We start from the raw sequence: 10,000 nt of genomic DNA on the forward strand, positions 1-10,000 counted from the left end.
TTTAATGGAAAGGAGTCACAATCGCTTTTTGACAATGTCGAAGTGTATACGTGGCTATAGAATTTAAAGTTTTCATTAGAAATTATAGCCTCATCTGTAATTTCCTTGTTGTTAAGACGGGCTTCCGCTTTGCTCCGCTCCTCCTCTCCTCCGCTCCTCCGCTCTTCCGCTCCGGGCCCTGGAACTCCCGATCCGCGGGACTTCGGTGAATTCCGGGCCAGTTTTTTGCTCTTCTGCTCTCCTCCCCTCCTCCGCTTCTTCGCTCCCCCGCTTTGGACCCTGGAACTCTTGAACAGGGCCGGGCTTCTGCCCTCCGCCTCTCCTCTGCTCATCCGCTCCAGGCCCTGGCACTCCCTGTGATCCAGTCATTCGCATGTGCGTGCCCGGAGGTCCGGGAGCTCCACTCAAACGTCCGGGAGGGGTAAGGGTAAGGGGTCCTGTCCCCACCCCTCGCCGCCTCTGAGAAGAGAAACATCTCCTCCACTCCTCCGCTCCTCCGCTGCGGAACCAGGTATTACCGATCCGCCGGACTCAGGCGAATTGCAGAAAGGGGTTTTGCCGTCCTCCGCTCCTCCGCTCCTCCGTTTCGGGCCCTGGAACTCCCAAACCGCTGGACACAAGCGAATCACGGTCCGGGCTTCTGCTCTCCTCCGCTCCTCACCTCATCCGCTCCAGGCCCTGGTACTCCGTGTCCGCGGGAACCCCCCCCAACCTACAAAAACAAACTCTCACACACACACAAACACACGCACACACACACACACACACACACACACACACAAACACACAAACACACACAGACACACCTGAACTCATCATCGCTGTGCTGATAGCATTGGCCGAAACGTATCCACAACCAAACCAACATTAGCTCATCCAGTCATTCACATATGTGTGTGCCCAGAGGTCCGGGAGCTCCAGTCATAACTCCGGGTGATCTCTGTCCGGAGTAGGCTCACCTTAGCCGGTCTAAGGGGTCCTGCTGCCCCCCAGCTTCCCCGCCTTTGAGAAGAGACACATAACTCCGCTCTTCCGCTTCTCCGCTATGGGCCCTGGTACTCCCGATCCTCCGAACTCAGGTGAATTGCGTGACGTGCTTCTGCTCTCCTATAAGCCCCTACACACTTCGAACACGGCTGTTATCACCCTGTTACTGCATTTCAATGACACCCATTTGCTTTCGATCTCAGTGTCTGCCTCCGTACGGAAAAAGCGGGATGGGTGGGGGGGCATAAGCGCATTCGTGCTGTAAGTAATCAGAAGTTAATAGTGTTAACGGTTTGCGAGAAATTTTTAATGCTAGACAAAAAAAGAAAATTAAAAGGATATAATTAAATAAATAGATAGAAAAATAAAATTAAAAACGAAAAAAAAAAATTGTGAGGGGAATATAACATGTAATTAAGTTGGCGGTTCACAAGGAATCTCAGACATCAAACTGTTTTTAATTGAACATAAATAGTACACCCAAATATACAAATGTACAAATAAACATAGCAAGGTAGAACTGAATGTCAATGAAACAACCAGGGATGAGGAAGCAACGGACATCAGGACATTTGTTCTGTATGTAATGAGAAGTTAATAGTGTTACAGGTTTGTGAGAAATTTACAGTGCGAGACAAAAAAAGAAATTAAAAGGAAGTAATTAAATCAATAGATAGACAAATAAGAAATTAAAACGAAAAAAAAAAAAAAAAATTGCAAGGGGAATGTAACATGTAATCAAGTTGTTTTTTTTTTTTTGTTTTTTTTTTTTACCAAAAAAAAAAGGAACCTCGGACATGGGTAACTATATTTTTTAGTTTTTGGATTTTTCCATGAGTTTTAAGGATTTTTTTTTTTTTTTTTTATATTTCAAAATCGTTTATGAAGACATTAAAATTTGGGGAGCATTTTTGCATTCTGTTCTTGTGAATGAAGAACTTGGCCAGGCCTAAAAGAACATTGACACAGAGTTCATCTGTTATGTTGCTTATAAGTAAACAGAATGTTATATCATCTTTTGAGAAGGAAACTGGTGACGATGGAATGAGAAGGAGAAAAAATATATGGTCAGTGGTGTCAATGTTGTCTTCACAAAATGTACAAATATTATCTTCAAAATTAAAGCGTACCCTCGATAATTCCTTAGATGGGTAGATGTCAGTCATAATTTTGAAGTGGGTCTCTTTTGCCTTGGGGGTATGGGTAGAGTCAGATACATGGTTCGCAGCGTGGCAATCGATTCCTCATCAAATTTATTTAAAATATCCTTTTTTTTTTTTTTGACGTCCAGGGAATAAGTTTCCTGTGAAACATTTCCTAATAAAGGAGTTGCTGCGCTTTCTGTCCACAATTGAGATTCCCTGGAGTGATAGTCGGGGTAACTGTGGTTGTACGGTTCGGTGCGTCATTATATTTTTGGTCAGGAATACAAATTGTCGAGGCAGTGCGTTTCGTAACTTTAGCAACTCTAATATGGGAGGCTTGAATCTGTGTGTAGTACAGAACTGCTCATTGTCCAGAGGACTGCCAGTGTCATCCATCAAGTCAATTATTGACCATATACCTTTCTCAAAGCATTCCTTGTAAAACAGAGGTTTGTTGCCATGCAGTACATATCGATTGTTCCAAACTATTATACTGTGTGGTGAGAAATTGTGTACGTATATCATTTTCCAGTATAATAATATTTGTTTATGGAACTCTGAACATTTGACAGGAATCTTGTTGATATCCAAGTCAGAGATAAGCAGAAGACTCAGGCCGCCGACTTTGTTGAATAAGTAGTTTGGAGTACAATACCAGAAAGAACGATGAGGTTTGATCCAGGATTTCAACCAGTTCACCTTCAATGTCCCATTCAAGCAGTCCAACTCTATCACTTTCAGCCCTCCTTCACTTGTTTCTTTCACCATATGTGATTTTTCTTAGATGGTGTGGTCTGTTCCTCCAGATAAAGTTGAAATTGATTTGGTTAACAGATTTTACGAGTTGATTTGGAGCAGCATTGGAATACGCTGGGTATATACATCTGGATAAACACATCCATTTTAGTCAAATATATCCGGCCTAATATTGATAAATCTCTCTGGAGCCATATATTAGAATTAAGCTTTACTTTGATTCAGTTTAGATTCAATGTTCCTGGATTGATTTAACGTTTGGTCCTTGGATAGGAAAATGCTCAAGTATTTTATTTCTGATTTCATAGAAACATCGCTGATTTCCTTTAGTGGCGAGTCATGCAGCGCAAGAAGTTTGCATTTCTTTAAGTTTAATGACAATCCTGAAGCCTTGGAGAATGTTTTGGTTTTTTTCAGCACTTATTGGGACTTGATGTTCATTTTTCAAAACTAAGGTTGTGTCATCTGCCAGCAGGCTAATAACAATTTCTGTCCCCAACATTACTTCTGTCCCACACGTATACACACACACACACACACACACACACACACACACACACACACACACACCTTAATTCCACTCTTTTATATACGCATGTCTGGAGTTCCGGGAGCTCGTTCTCAACGTTCTGGGGATAATCATAGCTGTGCTGATAGCATTGGCCGAAACGTATCCACAACCAAACCAACATTAGCTCATCCACTCATTCACATATGTGTGTGCCCAGAGGTCCGGGAGCTCCAGTCATAAGTCCGGGTGATCTATGTCCGGAGAAGACTCACATTAGCCGGTCTAAGGGGTCCTGCTGCCCCCCAGTTTCCCCGCCTTTGAGAAGAGACACATAACTCCGCTCTTCCGCTTCTCCGCTATGGGCCCTGGTACTCCCGATCCTCCGAACTCAGGTGAATTGCGTGACGTGCTTCTGCTCTCCTATAAGCCCCTACACACTTCGAACACGGCTGTTATCACCCTGTTACTGCATTTCAATGACACCCATTTGCTTTCGATCTCAGTGTCTGCCTCCGTACGGAAAAAGCGGGATGGGTGGGGGGGCATAAGCGCATTCGTGGTGTAAGTAATCAGAAGTTAATAGTGTTAACGGTTTGCGAGAAATTTTTAATGCTAGACAAAAAAAGAAAATTAGAAGGATATAATTAAATAAATAGATAGAAAAATAAAATTAAAAACGAAAAAAAAAAATTGTGAGGGGAATATAACATGTAATTAAGTTGGCGGTTCACAAGGAATCTCAGACATCAAACTGTTTTTAATTGAACATAAATAGTACACCCAAATATACAAATGTACAAATAAACATAGCAAGGTAGAACTGAATGTCAATGAAACAACCAGGGATGAGGAAGCAACGGACATCAGGACATTTGTTCTGTATGTAATGAGAAGTTAATAGTGTTACAGGTTTGTGAGAAATTTACAGTGCGAGACAAAAAAAGAAATTAAAAGGAAGTAATTAAATCAATAGATAGACAAATAAGAAATTAAAACGAAAAAAAAAAAAAAAATTGCAAGGGGAATGTAACATGTAATCAAGTTGTTTTTTTTTTTTTTTTTTTTTTTTTTTAACCAAAAAAAAAAGGAACCTCGGACATGGGTAACTATATTTTTTTGTTTTCGGATTTTTCCATAAGTTTTAAGGATTTTTTTTTTTTTTTTTATATTTCAAAATCGTTTATGAAGACATTAAAATTTGGGGAGCATTTTTGCATTCTGTTCTTGTGAATGAAGAACTTGGCCAGGCCTAAAAGAACATTGACACAGAATTCATCTGTTATGTTGCTTATAAGTAAACAGAATGTTATATCATCTTTTGAGAAGGAAACTGGTGACGATGGAATGAGAAGGAGAAAAAATATATGGTCAGTGGTTTCAATGTTGTCTTCACAAAATGTACAAATATTATCTTCAAAATTAAAGCGTACCCTCGATAATTCCTTAGATGGGTAGATGTCAGTCATAATTTTGAAGTGGGTCTCTTTTGCCTTGGGGGTATGGGTAGAGTCAGATACATGGTTCGCAGCGTGGCAATCGATTCCTCATCAAATTTATTTAAAATATCCTTTTTTTTTTTTTTGACGTCCAGGGAATAAGTTTCCTGTGAAACATTTCCTAATAAAGGAGTTGCCGCGCTTTCTGTCCACAATTGAGATTCCCTGGAGTGATAGTCGGGGTAACTGTGGTTGTACGGTTCGGTGCGTCATTATATTTTTGGTCAGGAATACAAATTGTCGAGGCAGTGCGTTTCGTAACTTTAGCAACTCTAATATGGGAGGCTTGAATCTGTGTGTAGTACAGAACTGCTCATTGTCCAGAGGACTGCCAGTGTCATCCATCAAGTCAATTATCGACCATATACCTTTCTCAAAGCATTCCTTGTAAAACAGAGGTTTGTTGCCATGCAGTACATATCGATTGTTCCAAACTATTATACTGTGTGGTGAGAAATTGTGTACGTATATCATTTTCCAGTATAATAATATTTGTTTATGGAACTCTGAACATTTGACAGGAATCTTGTTGATATCCAAGTCAGAGATAAGCAGAAGACTCAGGCCGCCGACTTTGTTGAATAAGTAGTTTGGAGTACAATACCAGAAAGAACGATGAGGTTTGATCCAGGATTTCAACCAGTTCACCTTCAATGTCCCATTCAAGCAGTCCGACTCTATCACTTTCAGCCCTCCTTCACTTGTTTCTTTCACCATATGTGATTTTTCTTAGATGGTGTGGTCTGTTCCTCCAGATAAAGTTGAAATTGATTTGGTTAACAGATTTTACGAGTTGATTTGGAGCAGCATTGGAATACGCTGGGTATATACATCTGGATAAACACATCCATTTTAGTCAAATATATCCGGCCTAATATTGATAAATCTCTCTGGAGCCATATATTAGAATTAAGCTTTACTTTGATTCAGTTTAGATTCAATGTTCCTGGATTGATTTAACGTTTGGTCCTTGGATAGGAAAATGCTCAAGTATTTTATTTCTGATTTCATAGAAACATCGCTGATTTCCTTTAGTGGCGAGTCATGCAGCGCAAGAAGTTTGCATTTCTTTAAGTTTAATGACAATCCTGAAGCCTTGGAGAATGTTTTGGTTTTTTTCAGCACTTATTGGGACTTGATGTTCATTTTTCAAAACTAAGGTTGTGTCATCTGCCAGCAGGCTAATAACAATTTCTGTCCCCAACATTACTTCTGTCCCACACGTATACACACACACACACACACACACACACACACACACACACACACCTTAATTCCACTCTTTTATATTCGCATGTCTGGAGTTCCGGGAGCTCGTTCTCAACGTTCTGGGGATAATCATAGCTGTGCTGATAGCATTGGCCGAAACGTATCCACAACCAAACCAACATTAGCTCATCCACTCATTCACATATGTGTGTGCCCAGAGGTCCGGGAGCTCCAGTCATAAGTCCGGGTGATCTATGTCCGGAGAAGGCTCACATTAGCCGGTCTAAGGGGTCCTGCTGCCCCCCAGCTTCCCCGCCTTTGAGAAGAGACACATAACTCCGCTCTTCCGCTTCTCCGCTATGGGCCCTGGTACTCCCGATCCTCCGAACTCAGGTGAATTGCGTGACGTGCTTCTGCTCTCCTATAAGCCCCTACACACTTCGAACACGGCTGTTATCACCCTGTTACTGCATTTCAATGACACCCATTTGCTTTCGATCTCAGTGTCTGCCACCGTACGGAAAAAGCGGGGGGTGGGGGGGCATAAGCGCATTCGTGCTGTAAGTAATCAGAAGTTAATAGTGTTAAAGGTTTGCGAGAAATTTTTAATGCTAGACGAAAAAAGAAAATTAAAAGGATATAATTAAATAAATAGATAGAAAAATAAAATTAAAAACGAAAAAAAAAAATTGTGAGGGGAATATAACATGTAATTAAGTTGGCGGTTCACAAGGAATCTCAGACATCAAACTGTTTTTAATTGAACATAAATAGTACACCCAAATATACAAATGTACAAATAAACATAGCAAGGTAGAACTGAATGTCAATGAAACAACCAGGGATGAGGAAGCAACGGACATCAGGACATTTGTTCTGTATGTAATGAGAAGTTAATAGTGTTACAGGTTTGTGAGAAATTTACAGTGCGAGACAAAAAAAGAAATTAAAAGGAAGTAATTAAATCAATAGATAGACAAATAAGAAATTAAAACGAAAAAAAAAAAAAAATTGCAAGGGGAATGTAACATGTAATCAAGTTGTTTTTTTTTTTTTTGTTTTTTTTTTTTACCAAAAAAAAAAGGAACCTCGGACATGGGTAACTATATTTTTTAGTTTTCGGATTTTTCCATAAGTTTTAAGGATTTTTTTTTTTTTTTTTTATATTTCAAAATCGTTTATGAAGACATTAAAATTTGGGGAGCATTTTTGCATTCTGTTCTTGTGAATGAAGAACTTGGCCAGGCCTAAAAGAACATTGACACAGAGTTCATCTGTTATGTTGCTTATAAGTAAACAGAATGTTATATCATCTTTTGAGAAGGAAACTGGTGACGATGGAATGAGAAGGAGAAAAAATATATGGTCAGTGGTTTCAATGTTGTCTTCACAAAATGTACAAATATTATCTTCAAAATTAAAGCGTACCCTCGATAATTCCTTAGATGGGTAGATGTCAGTCATAATTTTGAAGTGGGTCTCTTTTGCCTTGGGGGTATGGGTAGAGTCAGATACATGGTTCGCAGCGTGGCAATCGATTCCTCATCAAATTTATTTAAAATATCCTTTTTTTTTTTTTTTGACGTCCAGGGAATAAGTTTCCTGTGAAACATTTCCTAATAAAGGAGTTGCCGCGCTTTCTGTCCACAATTGAGATTCCCTGGAGTGATAGTCGGGGTAACTGTGGTTGTACGGTTCGGTGCGTCATTATATTTTTGGTCAGGAATACAAATTGTCGAGGCAGTGCGTTTCGTAACTTTAGCAACTCTAATATGGGAGGCTTGAATCTGTGTGTAGTACAGAACTGCTCATTGTCCAGAGGACTGCCAGTGTCATCCATCAAGTCAATTATCGACCATATACCTTTCTCAAAGCATTCCTTGTAAAACAGAGGTTTGTTGCCATGCAGTACATATCGATTGTTCCAAACTATTATACTGTGTGGTGAGAAATTGTGTACGTATATCATTTTCCAGTATAATAATATTTGTTTATGGAACTCTGAACATTTGACAGGAATCTTGTTGATATCCAAGTCAGAGATAAGCAGAAGACTCAGGCCGCCGACTTTGTTGAATAAGTAGTTTGGAGTACAATACCAGAAAGAACGATGAGGTTTGATCCAGGATTTCAACCAGTTCACCTTCAATGTCCCATTCAAGCAGTCCGACTCTATCACTTTCAGCCCTCCTTCACTTGTTTCTTTCACCATATGTGATTTTTCTTAGATGGTGTGGTCTGTTCCTCCAGATAAAGTTGAAATTGATTTGGTTAACAGATTTTACGAGTTGATTTGGAGCAGCATTGGAATACGCTGGGTATATACATCTGGATAAACACATCCATTTTAGTCAAATATATCCGGCCTAATATTGATAAATCTCTCTGGAGCCATATATTAGAATCAAGCTTTACTTTGATTCAGTTTAGATTCAATGTTCCTGGATTGATTTAACGTTTGGTCCTTGGATAGGAAAATGCTCAAGTATTTTATTTCTGATTTCATGGAAACATCGCTGATTTCCTTTAGTGGCGAGTCATGCAGCGCAAGAAGTTTGCATTTCTTTAAGTTTAATGACAATCCTGAAGCCTTGGAGAATGTTTTGGTTGTTTTCGGCACTTATTGGGAATTGATGTTCATTTTTCAAAACTAAGGTTGTGTCATCTGCCAGCAGGCTAATAACAATTTCAGTCCCCAGCACGTCTAACTTTTGGATATCGTTGCTCTTTTCAACATAAACGGCTAGCATTTCGGTAGCAATTATAAATAAATAGGGTGAGATGGGGCAACCTTGGGGGATTCCCGCATCAACATGGAAGCTCGGAGTGGTGCCGCTTGGCAGGGTGACACAGCTATGAATATTCTCATAGAGCCCACGGATCACATTCCTGAATATTTAACCAAATCCAAAATGTTCGAGCGTTGCTATGATAAATGGATGTTCGACCGAGTCAAAGGCTTTAGAAAAGTCCAAGAAGGATATGCGGCCATTATCTTCAATGCAATACGCCTCTAAACCCATCGCTCGCCCTAGAATCCTAGAGCCTACTTGCACCCCCGCCCTAACTTAACTCCCTCACTCGTGGAGCTCCCTGAGCTCCACACATCCCGGAGCATCACGCCGACTCATTCACATTTGAATGATTGTCTTTATTTTATGTCCGCTAGATAGAGGCATCCGCACATGCGCATCAGTGGAGCTTCAGGCCGGCTGAGGCATGGACTGAAAATCATAAAGACATGTGTGATGAGCTAAAAGGAAGATAAGCATATTTTTATAATAAATGTAAGAAAGAGAGGGTAATGCAGCCTCAGGGCGGCACTGGCCCGTGTCTCTCCAAGCCTGCCTTTGGGGGGGGGGGGGGGGGGGGGGCACGGAGCAGTGTCTCCCTGTGCCGGTCCCAAGCCCGGATAAATGCAGAGGGTTGCGTCAGGAGGGGCATCCGGCGTAAAACGTTTGCCAAAACCAAACATGCGAGTCAACCATAACTATACCATACCGGATGGGTCGCGGACCGGGTTAACAACGACCGCCATTGGTACTGATGACCTACAGGGTACTAATGGAAATTGGGCTACTGTGGGTCGAAGAACAAGAAGAAGAAGAAGAGGAGGAGTGCGTGTTCGGAAGCAGAGAGAGAGGAGGAAAGGAAAGAGCCTGGGACTGAGAGTAGGGACTTTGAATATTGGGACTATGACAGGAAAAGGTAGAGAGTTGATGGACACGATGCAGAGAAGGAAGCTGGATATACTGTGTGTCCAGGAGACCAGGTGGAAGGGTAGTAAGGCTAGAAGCTTAGGAGCAGGCTTTAAGTTATACTATTATGGTGCTGACAAGAAGAGAAATGGAGTAGGAGTCATCTTGAAGGAGGAGTTTGTAAGGAACGTCCTAGAG

This window comes from Fistularia commersonii, unplaced genomic scaffold (genome assembly GCF_037954325.1).
Source record: "Fistularia commersonii isolate RoL2024-O1a breed Wild unplaced genomic scaffold, RoL_Fcom_v1.0 HiC_scaffold_39, whole genome shotgun sequence".
NCBI lineage: Eukaryota > Metazoa > Chordata > Actinopteri > Syngnathiformes > Fistulariidae > Fistularia > Fistularia commersonii.